Consider the following 21832-nt stretch of genomic DNA (forward strand, 5'->3'; position numbering starts at 1 on the left):
AGTGGACACAGGAGCTGCTGGTGGACGTGGGGGCAGGCGGATGGCCGACTGCAGGCGGGGGCACGCAGGCATCACGGGCTCCCCACCTGGCATCCCCCTCGGAGAGGGCGGTGTCTCCCCATGCCCACACCTCCGTCGGGGCTGGCCACCTACCTGCCACGTCCCCAGCACCGCCCACGGCTCTCTGGTGTGCCCGAGCGGTACCCCGAGTCCCAGGACTGGTGGGTGGGGGCTCTGGGTCCCTGCACGGTCTGGACTGGGTAGGTGTGGAGGCTGCTCGCAGGGGAGAGCCAGGGCCCGCGCTGCAGGGAAGGCACCCGGGGCATCTGCCTGTGTCATGCTATGACGTGGGCAGTTACGGTTTGCTTCACTTACAGGGGAGATCGAGTGCCATGTGGGATTTCCCGACTCCAGGGTCCTGGAGGAGGTGGGGACTCTGAATGTTGGGGGTCTGTGTTTCTGCCCCAGGTGTGAGACCCTAGACGGCAGGGCTGTGTTCAGTCCTTCCCTTATCTCCAAAAGCGCCCGCAGCGGGCCTGGCATGGGAGCCGGGCTCCCAGGGAGGCCCGGGGAGCAGGGCACGGGTGCCCGCTCAGCCTCGCACCTGCTGGCCGACCTCGGACAGATCACACTCGGCTCCGCGCCTGGGGGTCCTCTTCTGGGGAGTAGGGGCGATAGCAGAACCTGCTTGGGGGTGTCGGCAGGGTCAGATGAGTCAGCACAACGTGACGGAAGTGGTTGCTGCTGTCGACGATACGGCTGTGGAGCGTTTTCTTGGGTTTGGTGACCTTGTGTTTCTCAAGTGGAGCGTCTCTGAGCTGACCCCACATCGAGCTGACTCCACATCTTGCTGGCCAGGACATGGGACAGTCTGTTCATTCCCACCAGGGTCACAGCAGTGGCCGCAGCGGAAGTGGACCTTGAAGAGGAAAGACGAGTTTTACTGGAATATATGTGAATGTAGCACCATTAAAAAGAGGCATCCCCTGCCCGTTTCTGACAGCACTGTGAGTCCTCTGATGCCGCCTCATTTCTTATCTGCCGTGTCCAGGGGGCCTGGTGCTCTGGTCCCTCCCAGCCTCGCCCCAGCATGGACCTGCCTCTGGTGGGCAGGGAACACCCTGTGCGTGGCCGCCTGCCTGCCCTAGTGTCTCTGGGGCCCCTCTGCCTGTGGCCCTCTCCCTGAACTCCCCCGGCAGACCCACTGCACCCCTCAGAAGTAGGGCGCGGGCACCCTCTTCCACGAGACCTTCTTGTTCACATTGTGGGCAGAGGGAGCACGTAGCCACCTCCACTCCCTCGGGGCGGCCATGCTTGAGCACCCTTTAGAGCTTCAGAAAAAGTTCGGGCACCTTCCCCGGAGAGTCTGCTGCTGACTTACAAGTGGGTGATTTTTCCAAACTTTGCTCGACTTTGCGGGGCAGCTGGACTGAGGACCCGCAGTCCTGTGACGGCGAGTGGAGCACTGGCTCCCTGGTGGTCACGACCTCTGCATCTAGACCCGAGGCCGGGGCTGCCTTTCACAGCTTGCTGTCCTCGAGCAAGGCTCAGGCCGGCTGTGTGATGCCGGAGCCAGGGATGCAGGTCTCTTGGTCCTTTCTACTCAGAGAGGATGTGGAATTGTTTGTCCTTTGCAACCCCCCACCCCCACCCTGCCCCGCCGCCCGGAACAAATGTCCGTTATTGCAGATGGTCCCGTGGGCCAGCCCCCCTTGGTTCCCGTTACCCACTTACAGGGAGGTGGGAGCGACGGGACCTCGGGGCTCCCGAGCTGGGGCTTTTGGACTCTGGTTGGTGAGCAGCTTTGTGAGTGGCCGGCTTCCTTTGCCGTGTGGGCATTGCCAGGTTTGACAGCTTGAAAACTTTTTATTTACCCTTGCAGAATATAGATATATAATTGGACAAGTCAGGCTTTACCCTGGCAACCTGATTTCTGAAATCAAATAAAAATCAATTGGAAAAGGCGCATGTTTTCAGAAGGACTTGTCTTCCCTTCATTCAGTGGTCTTTGTGGCAAACTCTGCTGGGTGTCTGAGGGTGGACGGAGGTGGAAACACGCTTTCTCTGTGCTTAGAGTCAGCTTCCGGGCTGTTGGATGTGAACAGACTCGTGACTGTGCCCTGTGACAGGTGTCACATAGAGCAGGGTGCCCAGGACAGTGTGAGAGAAGAAACAAACAGCTCAGGCACCTACCTGGGGAGTGGAAGCTTCTACTGCAGAGGGGCTGTATGAGCAGGCCTGGGGGCGGGGCCACTTAAAGTGTTGATTACTTTTTTAAAATATTCTTTTAATCTTTCTATCTGTGCTGGCTCTTAGTTGCAGCTTGTGAACTCTTGGTTGCAGCCTGTGGGATCTAGTTCTCTGACCAGGGATCGAGCCCAGGCCCCCTGCATTGGGGGCGCAGAGTCTTAGCCACTGCCCACCGGGGAAGTCCGTCTTAAGTCCTAATGATGATTTTAAAGGAAATTTAAAGTGGAAAAAAAAAAGATCCTGCAGTAGCTCAGCAGCAGCTTTCTTCTTTCACGTCTCCTTCAGACTTCTTCACAGGTAGACGTTGCATCTCGCATACGTTATACACACGTCAGCGTATGTGTAATTTTATATTTTGGCTTCAGTTATTATTTCACCAGATAAACGCTTCCACGTGACGAGCATCTCCGATGACCACCTCCTAGTTGTGGGTGTTTCATCGTGTAGACGAGTCATAGTTGATCAGTGTTACTCACTCCTGCAGTTTAGGGATGTAGAGCGGTTTCGGTTTCTCCTGGTACGGGTAATCCTAGTGCAGGTGTCTTCGGTCACAGGAGGGACCTTTGGAAAACGACTGTGGTCTCCCCTGTGGAGCAGCTCCGTGCGGAGTCCCTGTGCCCGAGAGGGGGCAGGTGTTCCTGCAGGTGGCCTCCGCTCCTCTGTGGGGCCTTTCTCACCTCCGTTGCCTGACCTGAGGCTGAGAAGATAAAACTTCCTCTGCTCCGTGTGATTCTGGTGTGGTTCAGGTGCACAGGTTCGTTTTTGAGCAAGAGGGCTTCTGTATGTCAGCTTCTGCCTAGCTGACCTTATTTTAGATGGCTCGTCACTGAAACCTGCCTGTGTCCCGAACCCGCAGAGTCTCCGGCGAGCGTGCCATGTGCCTGTAGTGAAGGAAGGGAGGAGACTGGGCTGGGTTTGATGACGACAGACTGGGGGAACCCAGACAGACTGGGGGAACCCTGGTGTCAGAGACCGGGCTAGCGGAGGAGGAAACACGAGCAGAAAGTTGGGACCATGAGCTCTGCAGGCAGCACAGCCTGGAGAAGGGCAGTGGAGAACTCGAGAACACACTGGTCTGAGGGGTGAGGGATGGTTGGAGGAAGCAGATGGAGCTTGGGCAGAGGACAGGAAGAAAGAAGGGAATGCTTGTTGGCATGATGTAGGAACAGAGTGAAGGGAAGGACACGCTTAATTTATTCTTAAATTTCAGGAAGATGGATTGGCCCAATAATGGCGATGGAAAATAAAGAGAGTTTTTGGTATAAGCTGAATGAGAATTAAATTTAGGATACACGTGTTTAGAGGGCTGTTTCTGCTTAACGCCATATACAGCACTGCATATGTGAAAGGGAGTATATGTCTAATTCTTAGTATTTAATGTTTAGAAAATCATAAAGGTGCATTTTAGAAGTAGGTTTGGCTGCTCTGTTAGTTTCCTGGGGCTGCTATGACAAATTGCCACACGGCTTAGAACAACAGAAATTTACGCTCTCGTATTTCTGGAGGCCAGAAGTCTGAGATCAAGGTGTTGGTGGGACCGTGGTCTTGGGGAGACTCTGTTCCCTGCCTTGTCTGGCTTCCAGCGGCTCTGGGTGTCCCTCGGCTAGTGAGGCATCACCCCCGTCTCTCCCTCCATCTTTGCAGGACTCTCTCCGCCTTCCACTGTGTCCTCCCTTCTGTCTCTTGGGAGGACAGTTGTCACTGGAGTTAGGACCACCCAGATAACTCAGGGTGATTCCACCCTAAGAACCCTAATTATGTTTACAAAGACTCTTTTTTCCAAGTTAGCTCACAGTCACAGGTTCTGGAGATTAGAACACAGACATATTCTTTTGGAGGCCACTTTTCAACAAAGGTCTGTCTAGTCAAGGCTATGCTTTTTCCAGTAGTCATGTATGGATGTGAGAGTTGGACTGTGAAGAAAGCTGAGTGCCAAAGAATTGATGCTTTTCAACTGTGGTTTTGGAGAAGACTCTTGAGAGTCCCTTGGACTGCAGGGAGATCCAACCAGTCCATCCTAAAGGAGATCAGTCCTGGATGTTCATTGGAAGGAATGATGCTAAAGCTGAAACTCCAATATTTTGGCCACCTCATGCGAAGAATTGACTCATTGGAAAAGACTCTGATGCTGGGAGGGATTGTGGGCAGGAGGAGAAGGGGACGACAGAGGATGAGATGGCTGGATGGCATCACTGACTCGATGCACATGAATTTGAGTGAACTCCGGGAGTTGGTGATGGACAGGGAGGCCTAGAGTGCTGCGATTCATGGGGTCGCAAAGAGTTGGACACGACGGAACAACTGAACTGAACTGATTCAACTCACTCCATCCACTTGTTAAAAGAGAAGTTGTCAAAGTAAGAAAGGTGTGAGCGTGTGAAGTTTTATTCTCCTGCACAAGAGGAGGCAGGCCTTGATCAGCATGTGGTTGCACAGCGTCATTTGGGTCCCTCCAGAAATCGATTCTCCTGGTCCAAGATGACTGCTGGACAGCCAGTCACCCCCGTAACTCCTTTTGGGTGATGGGGGAGAGGGAGGAGAGAAGACTGCGTGCTGCAGGCAGAGGTTTTTTTACCTTGGTTCATGGACCTTGCTCCCCACAGGGGTCTGTGGATTTGACTATTTGATTAAAGTTGATTTTCATTGCAATGGTATTTCATTTTCTACATCCAGAGACATTCTGAGAAGTCTCCATAGGCTTCTCCAGACTGCCAGAAGGGTCCATGGGACAAAAAAGACATTCCAGGTTTCAGTATAATTTCAGGAGAAATTGAATGAGAATTGCATTTAGGATATACATGTTTAAGAGGGCTGCTGCTCTGCAAAATACCACGTTGAGATTTCATGTGATTTCCGAAAAGCATGACCTGGGCCTTCTGTTTAGTCATATGGCTACAGCATATGGCTGTTGGCACAGGGATCCAGTGGGCTTCACTCACAGCGTCATCCCTCCTGAAATGACCGTGCCAGAGTTACCAGATCATACATAGAGAGGGGTGATTTTACATGTCAGTATTTATAGCTTCCTTCCCCCACAGTACTCTCGATGAAATGTTTTATGGTATTTTGTGTGGTGTATTATGAAGGTCTTCTCCTTTTTTAGCTCTATGACATAAGGCAAGATACTCCTGAGACTCAGTTTTCTCATCTGTGAAATAGGGGTAATGCTATAATAGAATCCATGTCATTGGGATGGCAAAAAAGTGTTCTCTAAGTGTTTCCTAGTTTTTATCTTCACCACCGTTCATCACTACTAGTAGGAAAGTAATAGGGTTCAACTTGCCAACACTTAGCAGCTATTTTGATTTATTCAAATCCCAAAGAATTTCAGATGAGGTTAATTTTATAGGCAGTGTTAAAAATAGCATCTGCAACTGAAGAGTAGGTATCAGAAAAGAATTATCCTTAAGATTATCAGGCAAATAACTAATAAAAACCGGAAAAATAGAATGTAAAGAGAAAACAAATGTAATTAAAGCTATAAGCTTTATGTTGTTGAGTCATCCAGTCGTGTCTGACGCTTTGCAGCCCCATGGACTGCAGCATGCCAGGCCTCCCTGTCCCTCACCATCTCCTGGAGTTTGGCCAAGTTCTTGTCCATTGCATCGGTGATGCCGTCCAGCCATACCTTTATTTAATTATCTTATTTTACATTAACATTTGGTTTTCCTTTATATTTTGCTTTTCATTTTTTAATTAGTTATAACCTGGTAACCCTATAACCAGCCGCTGCTGGTGGTAAAGAACCCGCCTACCAATGCAGGAGACGTAAGAGACACAGTTTCGGTCCCTAGGTCGGGAAGATCCCCTGAAGGGGAGGGCATGGCAACCCACTCCAGTATTCTCACCTGGAGAATCCCATGGACAGAAGAGCCTGCTGGGCTACTGTCTATAGGGTCACACAGGGTCAGATATGACTGAAGCAACCTAGCACGCACACACGGTAACCCTAAATAAAAAGGAGCTATGTAATGGATTTATCTAGTCTTTTTAGTTATTTTATATCTCGTCTATTCGGCATTCGAGTCTGTTGAATGAATGGGAGTCCCTTTGTAGGCCTGTGTGGGGCCTATAAACCCCAGACCCGAGTCTCTCAGCTGTCCCCAGCAGATGTCAGCCTGTAGGGTGGTCAGGCACTGCTCCTTTGGTGAGCAACCGTGACCTTTATCCGGATTTCAACATCAGTTTTCCTTTCCAGCTTGTTTGGAGCTCAGATATTTCCTGGGCAAAACCCCTACACCAGTCAGTTTGGCTCAGAGAGAGGAAAAGCTATATATATAATTGGCAGATTTCCTTGCATGGAAAAGCTCTTCCCAATTTCTGTGACTGCTGGCCTGGATCTGGGGTGGGAAGGTTGTGCTTGTGGGCCGGGGCTGTCCCATAAGTCCCGCAGAAGCCCTGCCAGATGGGAAGGCCCGTGTGGGGACAGCGGCTCCTGCCGTCTGAGTGCACTGCCCTGCTCCCCGCCCGAACATGGAGCTCGGGAGACCCAGTCCTCCCGCCCTCGCTGTGTCGGCCATCAGCTGTGCTGTCCCAGCTTCTCACACCTGTAGCCTCACTCTCCTGTTGGAAAAGCAGGGGCAGCTCAGTCTCACACCTCCAGGCGGTGGGTGGCAGCACCTGGCACATAGTAGGTGCTTAGTGAATAAAGTGCCTCTGATTGTTAGAACATGCCTTAGATGGTGGAGCAGGGCTAGGAGAACAGCTGCAGGCGGAAGCTACTCTAGTGAACCCCGTGCTTTATAATCCACTCTGTTCTCAGTTTCAAGAAGCAGGAAGAAGCGGCTTTGAGCCAAATTGGTGGCTGTGTGTTTGCTAAGTGTGGGGTTTTGCTGAAGGCAGCACCTGCTCTGTGACACCGATGGTCCAAAGAGCTGGGTACTCCACGTGAGAGCTCAGCGCTTAGTTCTTACAGCTGCTCCAAGCAGGCACCAAGAAAGAACACTGTCTTCTGGAAGCCTGGCTGGTGAGCGGTGGAACTAATTGTGGTGTCTGTCAAATATATTTAGAATTGAGGGTGGAAGCGGACGCTGTTACTTGCCTGGGCTGTGTGTTATTATTGAGTAGGAGTTGCATTTATGAAATTTAAGCTGTTTTCACAATACTGTTGGGGGGTGTGTGTGTATATGTGTGGTATGTGTGTATGTACGGTTGTGTATATAGGTGTGTGTCATTGTTAACACTTCTGATTGTCTTTGTTTACAAGTGACAGACGAAACAAAGGACAGTTGAGAGACTGTAGTTTGACTCTAGGACTTTTGCAAAGAGTTCTTTGAAAAAAGAAATAGTGGGGATGGTAACATAGATTCATTGGATTTTTCTTAGGTTGTCCAAGAAATTAATAATTTTAGTCTTTCTTTACCTGATATTCTTTAGTAAATGTTCAGGTAAATGTCTAGGTTTTGTAAATATTTGGTAAATGTCTAAGGATATGATCAAGCCGAGTCCTGTATGTATGTTTTTTTTTTTTCTTGAAAGTTAGGAAAATGGTACATTCTGTAGGGTATAATTTTTTTTTTAATCTTTCTTTTCTGTTCTAGAATAATCTGTTGTTTCAGAGCACATAGAGTAGTGGGATCTTTTTATTGTCTTGAAACAACTTTTTATCAAGTTAAGAGAATTCCCTGCTTGGTGGTGGGGAGGCGGTGCTGGTTTTTGACTCAGTAACCCCTCTTCTTTCACAGACGAAGCACCTGGTTTGAAATGTAAACTCAAAAAGAAACACGTGATCCTGAACTGCTGTCCTAGTTCTTACAGGACGTTTAGCTAAACCTCAAGAGGCAGCCAGGAGTAGAGGGGCTCGGGCAAGGCGGGGAACTGCCTTCGCTGAACCGCTCCGGGGCACACGGGCTCACCTCCACCCAGGCTGCAGTTGCGTTAGAAAAGCGGCAGGTGTCTGGGCACTGTCTGCTCTGCTTCTGAATTGTCCTCTGTCTGCAAAGGCCTAATCATGGCGACTCAGAGTGATTGGACATTTGGAAAACAGAAGTGGAGGCGGCTCCCTCCTCACCTTTGGAGGGACTGAAGGGATACTGACCGTGAGGCAGGAACCTTGACATCTTTGCGGTCCCTGACACTGAAAAAACCAGGATTGCTTCCTTGACTGGAAAAGAAGGGTCTGGGAGAGCTGACCCTTGAGGCTGTCGCCAGCTTGGCGCTCTGTCCTCTGAGGAGTGAGCTTTACAGATTACTATATGCACGAGGTTATCTAATCACACCAAGGAGTAGATTGGGTATTTGTTGTTCCCAAAGCTGTAAGTGCTGGCTTCCCTGTCACTGCCAGTTGACACACCCGGTTGTAGATGATTTAACAGCCGTTAATTATTTTTAGCACCCACTTTGATTTGCAGAAAATTTCCTGGCTTGGATGATGAACTCTGTGGTCATCTAGTCATTCAGAGAAAGGTTCACCCTGTCAAGTGCCCTGAGATAGATCAGCATTAGAACTTTTTATAGCTTAGTTGAATCTTAATTGCTGTTCAATGAACTGCACTGTTTAAAGGGTACAGCTTGATGAGTTTGTTATGCACATGCATGCATGCACACACACACACACACACACACACCCCCCCCTCTGTTGAAAGTGACAGCACAGGGTAACAAACGTTTCCATCCCCCTGAAAGTTTCCTTAATTGAATAATGACATTTTATGTATGTATGTATGTGTGTGTGTGTGTGTGTGTGTATATATATATATATATATATATATATATGTATATATTTCCCCCTTACTGTCTGGCTTCTTTGGCTTGGTTAACATAACAGTTTTGAAGTTTTCCATGTTGGGTGTATCATAATTTGTACCCCCGATTTGTTGATCCGTTTACCTGTGGTGGCCGTTCGAGCACTTTCCAGCTTGGAGGTATTGTGATCAAAGCTGCCGCGAGCATTAATATACAAATCTTTGTGTGGACTTGTGTTTTCATTTTCCTTGTGTAAATGCCTAAGTATCAGAATTGCTGGGTCATATAGTAGGTGTTACGTTTCCTGAGTGCTTGGAACGTCACATTCTCGCCAGCACTGCCTGAGGGTTCCGGTTGCTCCCACCTCTCCAGCACTTGGTGTGCTCGTCTTTTGTTTTACACATGCTAATAGATACACAGTAGTATCTCACTGTGGTTTTAGTTTGTCTTCCCCTGACGACAGGTGATGTCGGCATCTCTTCATGTGCTTATAGACTATTTGTATGTCTTTTTGTGAAATGTATGATAGAGTCATCTGTCCATTTTTGCACTGACCTGTCTTATTACTGAGTTGTAAGAGCTCTTTATATATTCTGGATATTAGTTTGTGATATATGTGTTGTGAATGCTTTTCCTGGTCATACTGCCTTTTTCTTAATAGCGTCTTTAGAAGAGTGGAGTCTTTTTGGTGAAATTGAGTTGATCAGTTTTTTTCTTTATGGTTCATTCTCGTGTCCTATCCAAGAAACCATTTTTTACTGCGGCATTGCAAAGATTTTCTTCGGAAAGTTTTGCAGTTTTAGGTTTTACAGTTACGATTTATGGTTAAATTTTAATGTATAATGTGAGGTAAAGAGTTGATGTTCATTTTTCGCCCATATGGACGTTCAGTTGTTCCAACTGCATTTGTTAAAGGGACTTTCCTTTCCACATTGAATTAACCTTCACACCTTTGTCAAGTCAGTTGACTATATATTTGTAAATTTATCTCCAGATTTTCTATTCTGTTCCATTGATCTATGTCTGCCCCTATCCTAATTCCATACTTTATTTTATTACTATTACTTTACAGTAAGTGTTGAAATCAGGGCAAGCCCTCTTAACTCTTTTTCTTTCTTAAAATTGCTTTGGTTATTATAAAACTTTTACATTTTTAATATAAGTAAAAATTAACTGGTCAGTTTCTATTTTAAAAGGGCCTGCTGGAATCTTGACTGAGATTGTATTGAATCTGTAAGTTCATTTTGGAGAGAGCTCATGTCTTAATAACACTGAGTTTACCGATGATTGTCGTATGTCTTGGTATTTATTTAGATCATTAATTTCTCCCAGCAAAATTTTATAGTTTTCATTGTGGATACCTTTAATATCTTTTCTTAGATTAATTTCTACATAGTCTGTTTTTTGTGCCTATTAAATGAAGTAGAAATATTTTCCAGTTGTTTGCTGCAAACAGTGGGTCTTGTGATCTTGGAAAATAACTTAATAGTTCTAGTAGTCACAAGGAGATCCAAGCAGTCCATCCTAAAGGAGATCAGTCCTGGGTGTTCATTGGAAGGACTGATGCTGAAGCTGAAACTCCAATACTTTGGCCACCTCATGCGAAGAGTTGACTCATTGGAAAAGACTCTGATGCTGGGAGGGATTGGGGGCAGGAGGAGAAGGGGCCGACAGAGGATGAGATGGCTGGATGGCATCACCGACTCGATGGACATGAGTTTGCATGAACTCCGGGAGTTGGTGATGGACAGGGAGGCCTGGTGTGCTGTGATTCATGGGGTCGCAAAGAGTCGGACACAGCTGAGCGACTGAACTGAGTTGTTTTGTAGATTCCCCAGAAGTCTCTGTATAAATAGTCATACCATCTACAGAGTGGGACAGCTTGACTTCTTTCTGTTCCAGCTGCCTTATATTTCTTCTTCTTGTCTCATTGCAGAAGTGCAGACTGCCAGTATAATGTTGAATAAAAGTAGTGAAAGTAGAAATCCTTTCCTTTCTTCCAGTATTAACAGCAGCTTAGCACTTCACCGTCGAGTATGTTAGCTGTAGACTTTTTGTGGGTAGCCTTCATCAGTGTGAGGATTTTCTTGTTTGTTGAGGATTTTTATTATGAATGGGTGCTGAATTTTGTCAGATGCTTTTTTGGTATCTGTTGAAGTGATCATATGAATTTTCTTCTTCATTTTGTTAAAAAGACAAATGAAATTGATTTTCGAATGTTAAACCAACCTTGTATTCCTGGCATAAACCCTATTTCCTCATGATATGTTATCCTTTTACTTAATGATTAGATTCAGTTTGCTTTTATATTGTTAGGGACTTTTGGATCTAAGATATCCATGAGAGATCCTGATCTGTAATTTTTTTTTTTTTGGTCAAGTTTGGCACTTAGAGTAAGCTGGTTTTATAAAACATTTTAGCTCGCATTATCAAACAGTGGGGATCTTTGTTCCTGCCTCTTTTTCTGATCCAGTTTGGTGTTAGTGAAGTCACTCAGTCGTGTCTGACTCTTTGCAAACCCCATGGACTCTAGCCTACCAGGCTCCTCCATGCATGGAATTTTCCATGCAAGAGTACTGGAGTGGGTTGCCATTTCCTTCTTCAGGGGATCTTCCGGACCCAGGGATCAAATCTAGGTCTCCCACATTGCAGGCAGATGCTTTACCATCTGAGCCACCAGAGAAGCCCACTTCTTTCTTAATTTTTTGCTGGAATTGACCAGTGAAACTCAGTATGGATTTTTCTATTTGGGAAGGTTTTTGATTAATAACTTGAAAAATTTGATAATAAATTGTTAAATGGACACAGGCCCTTCAGACTTCTGTGTTTCTTGTCTCCATCGACAGCGTCCTCACTCCTTCCGCCCAGGGTTTTCTCTGTATTGGAGGGAGGGGTGTGAACTCCTTGAGATGGGGGGTGTCCTGGGCTTGCTGACTGTCTTCATTCCAGCCCCCTGAGTCATGCTGGCACCAAGTAGGTGTTCCGGAAATATCTGTTGGGTTGATCAGTTTGTTGTTGGCCCTGTCTCCATCCCTCGACATCTCTAGAAATCTCCTCTCTCCTCCATCCGCGTGGGACTGTGTCACAGCTGTGTCATGACAGAGGGAGGTGGCTCCCTAGTCAGGCCAGCTGGCTTTGGCCAACCCTCATGCCTTGCCCTCTCGCCACGGCTGTCCACTGCCCTGGTAGGCAGACCCTCTGAGTCAGGGCTTGCAGGGGGAAGAACTATCTTCAGCCTTTTTCTTTCTTTTTTTTTAAATGTTAAATCCTGTGGTTGGGGTTATGTCTTTTCATTTTTTTTTTTTTTAAATATACTTGATATACCAGAGGAGTACAGAAAGCTTGGTCAGAGGACAGGGGTGAACTGTTAAAGCTAGGAGGGGCGTGGTTATTGGTGAGGGGCGTTATCCCGAAAGCTACCTTGCCTGTGGGTTACCTGCCTGGCTGGGATGTGCCCGAGATGCCCTTCCATGGACTGCCTCCCAGCGAGAGCCCTGCACCCAGTGCAGGCCGTCAGGCAGGGTGTGCGAGGAGGCAGGAGATCGGCCTGGGCCTCTCTGAGGGGGCGTGTGTCCTCCATTCAGGTCCCTGGCATCCGGGAGGGGGGCTGGTGCCCACTCCCTGTCTGTGTGCACCTGCAGTGCAGCAGCAGATGTGGGTGTGGGAGCCAGGGCTCCCCCAGCACCGGGAGCTGAGAACAGCCGCTGTGCTTCTCAGAGGCCTGTCTCCTTCCTGGGCGCAGGCCGGATGGCAGCAGCCTCCCGTGGTAATTAAGAGCGCTGGGTCCACGTGCCAGCACACAGATTCCCCCAGACCCCGAGGTTGGGCAGGCACTCCTTCCCTCCCTCCAGGAGGGTGCTCCATGGGCCACGATTGCCCTGGACACAGTGTGTGGCCAGCTGTCTTCTGGGTATGTCTCAACTGGCCCTGGCTCTGCCTCCTACTAGCTGTGTGGCCCTGGGGAGCCACCTGCCCCTTCTGGGCAGCCATCCCCCACGTGAGACATGGAGTTAGAACTGGTGGCTATCCAGTCATGCGCACCCCACCTTCTGGCCAAACCCAAGCAGGACCACGTGACGACTGAGCTGCGGGCACAGCAGCTCAGATCCAGCCATCCCCATCTTGTCTCCTCCTCCAGCCTGCTTCACACCTTCAGACCTGAAACCTTCACATGGTGGTGGTGGCTTCTTTAACGCAGTGTTAGCATGTCTGAAGATGTTTTCCTTAGACTCAGTTTTGGGGGAAGGAGTTACCACCCCTTTCGTTGCCTGGTGGGTAGTGGTGAGGCCCTCTCCCCAGGATGGGGTGGGGGGGGTTGGGGAGGGGCTGGAAAGACTTGTTCCTGCTAGCCTAGTGCTTTGCCAGGAGCAAGACCGAAGAGCAGTCAGCATGAGGTGTCGTCTTTTCCCCAGGCTCTTTAGCCCCCAGACTGAGTTTCGGTGAGGTTGGAGAGCCTGGGGGTCCTCAGGCCACAGTGGGGACTGCATTGAGAGAGTCCATGTGGGGCAGGGGAGGATGCGTTGGAAGAGTCATGTGGACATATGTATTGTTTTTTTATTTGTTTCTTTTTTAAAGATTTATTTATTTATATTTATCTGTTTTCGGCTATGCTGGGTCCTTCTTGTTCCACGCGGCCTTGCCCACTTGGGGCGCACAGGGCTGCCCTGGAGTTGCGGTGCATGGGCTTCTCCTTGCAGAGCAGCTGGACAGCCATCTGTTCCAGCCCCTGTCACATGTAGGGGACGGCTGCCCAGGGCCACACAGCCTGCAGGCGCAGAGCCAGGCTCGAGGGCTCCAGTCGGTGCGGCGCGTGGGCTCCGTAGTTGTGGCCCACCGGCTTAGTTGCTTCGCGGCAGGTGGGTCTTCCCGGACCAGGGGTCAAACCTGTGTCCCCTGCCTTGGCAGGCAGGTTCGGCGCCACCAGGGGAGCACCGCAGAAGTGTGTAGTATCGTGGTGGTTTTCACTTTGTAAGGTTTTCATCCTAAATTGTTGGCACGTTTGGGGACGCACACACGGTTTTCAGAGGTGGCCTTTCATGTTCAGGGAAGCGTTCCATTCTGTCATTGACTGTTGGGTGAAGACTACCTGCCAGGCTCTCTGGACTCCCTTGGGAACAGAGCCAGGACCCTCCCTGAAGGAACCAGAGTCAGAAAAGGGACAAGGTGAAAATTCCGTCTTCTATGCAGCAAATTGCATTTGACACCGCCACACCAAAGTCTTTTTTTTTTTAAACCTGAAGTACAGTTGATTTATAACGCTTTGTTAGTTTCAGGTGTCCAGCAAAAGTGGTTCGTCTATGCATATATACATACGCGATCTTTTTCAGGTCTTTGCTCTCATAGGCTGTTACAGGGTATTGGATATAGTTCCCTGAGCTGTGTAGTTTGTCCTTTTTGCTTATCTGTTTATAGTTAGTGAGTTCTCTTCATATTCCTCCTAAGCTATATGGAATGACATATGTCTGAGGTTAGCAAATTTCTCTGAAGGGCCTAGGACTTTAGGCCTTGCCGGCTGCTGGGTCTCTACGGCTGTTTGCCGCAGCCTGAGGCGTAAAGAGCAGGTGTGGCTGTGTTCTAATAAAACTTTATTTGAAGAACAGGAGGCAGGCCGCAGTCTGCCCAGCCCCGTCTGACGTCTCATGTTTGGTCCGTGGTGCTGTTATTTCTTCCTGACTGTCCTCTGTTAAATCAGGCCTGCCAGATGCTGCTGCCGATTGAGTGGAGAGTCTTCAGTTCTTAACCAAGTAAAGCAGGTTCTTTACCTGGAGCACAAAGAAGGCTCAGTCGCCGTGCCTGGTTTTCTTCTCTGTGGGATGATGGATATGCCATCTTAATTCAGATCAGGTTTGGTGTGTTTAACTGAAAACCCAGGTGACAGTGGTTTAAATAAGGCAGAAGTTTGTTTTTCTCTTTTTGGAAAGCACAGTCAGCAGGGTCTCGGGGCCCCTTCCAGGGGCCAGATACCTGTGCAGGGGCTGCAGGGAGCAGGCGGGCAGGGGCTGCAGCTGTGTCATCCCCAGGGGCTTTCCCGGAGGCTCCCCCAGCACATCAGCTTGTGCCTGTGTTGTGTCCGCAGCTCAGGGGGCCGGGGGGCGGGGGTGTGCTCTGTTATCTCGGAGCCATCGGGAGCCGCTCAGTCCACTTGTGAGGAAGAACTGAAAATGCTAGTTGTGTAGGCAGCTAGTAATTTTTGTCCCAGATGTTGGTTTTGTAGGAAAAAAAAGAAGCATAGATAATTTACAAAATACCTGTTTACTGTAGACACTTTGGAAAATAACAGAAGGAAAAGGGAAAAAACCTGAAATGTTAACTTCTAATTTTATGGGCTGTGTGTGTGTGTCCTGCCCTTTAAATATGTATTTTTTTTTTTCTTTAACACAGAAGTGCAATACAAATATGCCCTTTTATAAATTTTTTGTAAACCTTGTTTATTTCCGTGGTGTTTTGTTTGTTTTCTGGCTGCATGGCATGCTGCCTGGTAGCTGGTCCGCAGTTTACTTAACGAACAGACAGCCTGAAATCAGCTCATCAGTCAAGGTGTGCACAAGACTTTGTCCCAAGGTCAGACCCCTGGTGACTCAGCAGAGGAGGTGGTCTGACCTCAGGCCACTTTGCTCTCAGAAGTGTGACAGCCTGACTAGCTTGACCTTCGATGAGAGAAGTGCGTGGCAGGCAGACCTTGGACTGTAGAGGTTGCATATGAGTCCCCTCCCCTCCCCTCCCCTCCGTAGTTGCTAGCTGTAAGGTTACTCTGGATGCACCTGAGTATATGCAGATTTATCATCAAATAATCCCAGAGGACGAGATGGTTGGATTGCATCCCCGACGCAGTGGACATGAGTGTGAGCCAATTTCAGGAAATAGCAAAAGACAGGGAAGCCTGGCGTGCTGCAGTGCGTGGGGTTGCCAAGAATCCGACACCACTTAGCTACTGAACAGCGGCAGTCCCAAAGGAAACAGGTAAATTGTGGCACATGGTGGCTGCCAGGTTAGATTGCCCAGGTGTTCCCCTTCCGCTCCCTCTATCCGCTCAGCCCCTCAGGATCCGTTGCCAGGACCCTTTGCTTAGAGTTCATTATCACTTGGATGATAATAGTTCTAGGTGTTTGAACTAATGACTTTTGAACTAATTGTTCCTCCTGTGTGGTGGCCAAGAGGGGGATGCAGTCATGGTCCTTTCTGCTGTGGAGTGTTTCTCTAACAAACCGAGTACTGACCCCGCAGCAGAAAGCCCAGGCCACTGGCAGCGGGACTCGGGCGGCCAGGCAGGCGCGCGGCCCTGACCCCGCAGCAGAAAGCCCGGGTCACCAGCAGCAGGGCTCGGGTGGCTGGGAAGCACGCGGCCCTGCGTGTGAGGTCTGCAGGTCGCTCTTCGGAGCCTGGCCCCTGTGCGTCGTGCAGGCTCCTCTCTGTGTGGCGTGCAGGCTCCTCTCTGTGTGTCATGCTGGCTCCTCGGCCCCCGTGCATCGTGCAGGCTCCTCAACGCAGCGGCAGCAGTTTGCCTGCACGAATCATTGTTTTGGAAACATTAGGTTCTGCGTTGACTGTTGTAGTTCCTCCTGTGCTTTAAAGTCCGTCAGGACTGTCTGCTGTGCTCTTAGTGCTCGGCTGCAGCACCGCATAGGTTCTGAGTGGTCCTCCCCAGCTCATCCTTTCCCAGGAGACTTAGTGTTTTTATTGTGCACTTTTGCAGAATATGAGAATTTTCTGCAACTTAATTTTGCATTATAGGAAAAATACCTGCAGTGCTTTACCAGTGCTGCGATCATTCTTTTATTCAGTTTTTTATGCAAATAACCCATTCTTTATAAATAAGCACACATAACCAAAACAAACAAAAAGCACTCAGTAGTCTTATCACTGAGATCATAGATGCAAACACCATTATGGAGACCTGTGGTTCTCAGACACAGGGGGCGCGGGGTGGATTCAGGAGTCGAAGGAGAGGTTTGCCCACAGAAGGACATTCGGCAGTCGGAGCTGTTTTGGCCCATGACAGTGAGGAGCGGGGGGCGGTTGTTGAGGGTGTGCCCCTGGTGTGTCCGTGGGTGCTCGCCAACACCCCGCAGCTCTGTGGGGTCCGTCCTGTGACAAAGACATACCGGGCCCAGGGTGTGCTGAGGCTCAGAGATGTTGATGCAGACACGGATTGTAGGCGTTTTTCTATGACTATGAGTACATACACTTTTGGGGCTTCCCTGGTGGCTCAATGGTAAAGAATCCACCTGCCAATGCAGGAGACACGGGTTGGGTCCCTGGGTTGGGAAGATTCCCCTGGAGAAGGAAATGACAGCCCACTCCAATATTCTTGCCTGGGAAATCCCATTGACAGAGGAGCCTGGTGGGTGAAAATGTTGGACACAACTTAGTGACTTAACAACAACAACAGTGTGTACAAAAAGCGGAATCAGTTATGCCTATTAATTTGTAACCTTTTAACATTTGTTATATTATGAACATACCTGTTCATAACATAATGCATAAATGTACCTTCTCACTGTCCCTTTTTGTTTGTTTGTCTAGTATTTCATCGTCCTTTTAGAAACTGACTGAGTGGTGTTCCATTGTACAAAGCGTCCTGATATATGTATTTCACCACTGCCCAGTTTTTGTTCGGAGTTTTTGGCTGTTTCTAACATTCTTCTGTTGGAACCATGTTAGATCTTGTCGTTTTGTCTTTTGCGTTCTGCCCCCCGGTCTCCCGTTTCCTGCCTCTGGCGCTCTACCCCCACCCCTGGGTGCCCTCTGTGAGTGATGACACCCCTCCCCCCGACAGCTCTCTGCCTCTGCCACCCTGCTCAGGGCTACCACTAATCTCTAAGGTTTCCCTCACTTTGAACACATTCCACAGCCAGTGAGGCAGTGCTGAAATACTGAATAGATGAGTAACTTGAAATACTTTCATCAGATTTCAGTTTTAGGCATAACTTTTACATTTTGCTTCCCTTTACTTTTTGTTTCTTTTGAAAACTCAGCCTTCCGATAGGTGCCCTGTGCCTTGGCTCTGTGGCCCGCTTGGCTTTGCTGCCTGCCTGGGCGTCCCGTGTGGTCCCCTGGCCAGTGTCCCCAGGAGGGTCGGGTGGTGGGCCTGGCAGAAGGTGCTGGCTCTCACTGGATGCCGCGGGCCCCTGGGCAGGTTGAATGGCAGTGGTGGTGGGGACCCCTCTGTGCCCCCAATGCTGCCCCGAGGCAGCTGCCCTCCACTCGCAAGGCAAGGTGCCGCTTCGGGGAGGAAGGGGTCCTGTCGGCGTCGGGCCAGTTCCTCTCCGGGGGCGGCGTGGTGGGGACCTTGGGGGTCTGGGCCGGTGTCCCCACTGCTTTCCCTCAGCGCCCCCCCAGGAGCTTGTTTGCGCCACGGTGTCTATTTTTGTGTTTCATACGACACTGTGTGAGGAAGTCCGTTGTCGACGCACATCCCAGCTGTTGTGAATGGCCTGTGTCTCCGGGGGCTTCCAGGTGGGGATGTGTGTGTTGAGCCCAGCGTCTCGGGTAACATCAGAACAGCAGGACGTGAGTAACAGGAAGTGACAGAGATGACCGAGTGCCCAGATGCTTATTCTCGGCCACCTTTCCCAGCCCTGCGGCCCGGGGAGCTATATTTAGCTGAGTATTTCCAGGTTCCTAATCCCGTGGACACGGTCCCTCAGTTCTTCTTTTGGTTGGTGGCTGAACTGCGTCGTGCTGATGGCTGCTCCCTGTCTCTGGTCTACTGCAGTGACCCGCAGGTTCTTGCCCATCGGCTTTAGAACCTGAGTTTTGTTTTTTTTTTGCTGAGCCACTTCGATTCTGACCCACTCTGAGCAGTTGGCAAACGTTCTGAAAGTTGGAAGAGCAGCAGGTGAGAGTTCCAGGAGTGGTGAGTGACGAGGCCGTGGGAAGCTGTGTGGGGAAGAAGTTACAAGGATTTAAAGTGAAGTGGGATGAGTTGTAGGTTGTCGTCAGTACCTCTAGAGGGCTGGTTTGTGTCTTCTGTTTCTTAGAAGCGGAAGGCTGGGATTTTAAAAGCCCCGGGCTTGATGGTGTGACTTCACCCACGGGCTAGAAGCGCTCTCTGGTCACCCCCTGGCCAGGTTAGAAAGCCCGCACATCAGATACACATCTTGGTGATGAATTTCCATTGTCTGAATTTCCATTGTCGGAGCTTTGTCAGAGGAGAAACTTCACGCAGGTCCCCAAGCACAGAGGAGCCTCAGGCAGTCTGCCCGGGGGTGGGGAGCGGCGCCCAGTCCTCATTCCTAGGACCATAGGTGCGGGGGATTTTTGCCCAGTCCTGTCAGATGGTGCTTCAGGCACGTGTTGACCAGGTGTCCACCTGGGCTGCTGGATGTCCTGCCATGTGCCCAGGGGTCTGCCCTGACTATGCCATCACATGGGGGAGCAGCCCGGAAGCCAGCTCTTGGCGCTCATGGTCCCCTCACCTGCCCTGACCTGTGGCGGCCTTGGGATCAGTCCTTCCTGCTGGAGGACCACAGGAGACAGCTGGGGACGCTGACAGCAGTCACCGGGGGTCACCCTGAGGCTGGGAAGTCGAGCCTGTGGGGGACAGTGGCCCTCAGATGTCTTGGTCTGTCGTGACCGCCCTGCCCTGTGGCCCTCTGTCCGCACCTCTCGTTCCTCTGTCCTGAGCTGAGGGAGCTGGCTTGTCCTTTGAGCAATAGGACGAGCTCCTCGGTGGCTCTGAGAACGCTCCCAAAGGAAGGTTCTGGGTCTGATGGGAGCTCCCGGTGGTTGGCGCGGGGTGTGCTGGGAGAGAAGTCTCTCTGCTGGGCTCCAAAAGCTTCCTTCTGAGCGGCCCTGCCAGCGCCTCCCCCGTTCTCTCTTCATAAAGCGTCAACTTTATTTTCACACACTCAGCCAGCTCTTTTAGGACTCGGATATCTACTCTGGGATGAGAGATTTGAGAGGCAAATTAGGAACAGTTGTGTCTGCCGTGAGACGCATGGCAGGCGCAGAAGCGCGGGCGTGTGACTGCCACGCGCGCCAGAGGGGGGCGTTCTGCGCGCCGAGAGAAGGAGCGCACGCCTGCCAAGCTCAGGCTCCCAGTGGTGCCCGGGTTTTACCAGCAGAGTCCGTCTGCAGGCGTGGTTTCAGGTTGACCCATTCCCTTCTGTAAGGCCAAGCTATAACTCACAAGGCAAACTGTAAATTTCTACTGTAAACTGGAAGGACAGTAAATTGTACACATTGTGTAAGTGTAACTGCTATACAGATACAAAACATAGTGTGCATCTCTAGTTCTGGCCTGCATATTTGAGCACACTTTTGTGCCAAGAGATTGAACTTTTAAAAAAATTGTTGAATATTTCAAGCATTCAAAAAGTAACTTGAACAACTCTGTCCATGCCCCAGCCGGAGAAAGAGGCGCTCTGAGTGTTCATGGAGCCCTCTGTGTGCCCTTTGTCGTCCTGTTCCTCCCTCCCTCCCTCCCCTGAGGTCGGGCACCACACCTGTCGTTTGTTTTTGTGTTTTTGATACTTTCTTTACCTTAGTGCTGGTATAAACAGTACACAGTATAGTTGCGCCAGTTTAAACATTTTTGATAAATGGTATTGCACTACACATCTCCTGCAGCTTGCTTTTCCTCACTCAGCATCATGGTTCAGTTTTATCCACGTGGACTCATTCACCTTTAGTTAAGGGGTTCAAGGTTTAAAATGACAGATTCCTGATCTCTAGAATTAAACCAGAATTTCCAGGGGGCGGGATGTGAGCCTCAGAACTTTTCACAAGTACAGTGAGTTGAGGCTCACAGTGCTCCAGGGTTAGTTTTGTGGCTGGCATTGGGGATTGGTGGGTGACGCATCCCACTGCTGACTTGTTTTCCCAGATCTCAGTGCTACAGGCAGTGCTGCTGGGAGCAGTCTTCTGCTCGTCTTGCTGGGCACACAGCATGCATTTCTCTCGAGTTTGCTTCTAAGGGCAGAATTGCCAGGTGTGTGTGTCTTTAGCTTGATGAGATATTGTCAAATTGTTCTGCAAAACTTTATTTTTTTAAGCAACTCACCATTTTTTTTTTTTTTTTTTTTAAATGTAGCTGGGCTGATGGCAAGGTGACAAAACCTCATGGGTGAGATAAAATACTGTGCACGGTCAAGATTTTGATAGATACCCAAACCCCAGCACGTCCAGAATTGAACTTCTGCCCCTCCCCTGCCAGCTGCAGAGCCAGCCTGCAGCCTTCCCCATCCTGAGATGGCCACTCACCTCCCCGGCTGCTCCAGGGGCCCCTGCTGGCTCTGTCAGGGCCCACAGGGAGGGTGAGAGTCCAGCCGCTTCCGCCCCTTGATGGGGTTGCTGAGCACCTTCCCTTAGGCTTCCCTGACTTCTGCCCTGCCTCCTACGCCCAGTTTTCAGTACAGCAACCAGAATGATGCTTTTCAACCCAAGTCAGGGGTCAGCCTTCTGCTCATAAGCTCTGTGCACCCCCCCGTTTAACTGGGAGCAAAAGCCAGAACTCTGTAACAGGCGCCCACAGGGTGCTCGGGACCCCGGGGCCTCGCCCCAGCTCACTGGCCCCAGCCCGCAGCCGTGCTCCTGCTTCAGGCACTTCTCTCCCACACCTTCCAGTCTTTTCCAGTGAGGCCCACCTCAGTCCCCTCCCTGACCTCCTTTTTCTGGTCGGTCTCCTCTTCCCATAGATTCACCACCAGTACTACACTCTGCGTTAGGTAATTTACTTCTTTATCACAGTATTGGTTTCCCATCTGAATTTGAATGTCAGCTCCAGGGAACAAGCATCTTGTCTGTCTGTTCACATGGAGGACTGCTTGAATTTATTTCTCAGAGGAAAGGAAGAATTTGGAGCCTGGAGATGAGGGTTGGGTGTAGGAGGGGAGGGGCGGTTGAAGCCTCGGGGGAGAGGGGGAGGGGGAGTGGGGGGCAGTTGGCGAGAGGAGGT

General features: G+C 50.0%; 1 protein-coding gene across 3 annotated transcripts in view; it reads left to right on the plus strand.

Annotated features, from left to right (window-relative positions):
- The window catches only part of DGKD (diacylglycerol kinase delta), a 110282-nt gene that overhangs the window by 45741 nt on the left and 42709 nt on the right, over positions 1–21832 (plus strand). Inside the window, exon 1 of one of the 3 annotated variants that reach the window (XM_027537962.1) lies at positions 18602–18772. The exons of the other annotated variants lie outside the window; for them this stretch is intronic. The gene's annotated coding sequence lies outside the window, so the exon portion shown is untranslated. Of the gene's footprint in view, positions 1–18601; positions 18773–21832 lie in introns of those variants that run through there. 3 annotated transcript variants of the gene reach the window in all.

The sequence above is a fragment of the Bos indicus x Bos taurus genome, chromosome 3 (assembly GCF_003369695.1).
Source record: "Bos indicus x Bos taurus breed Angus x Brahman F1 hybrid chromosome 3, Bos_hybrid_MaternalHap_v2.0, whole genome shotgun sequence".
NCBI lineage: Eukaryota > Metazoa > Chordata > Mammalia > Artiodactyla > Bovidae > Bos > Bos indicus x Bos taurus.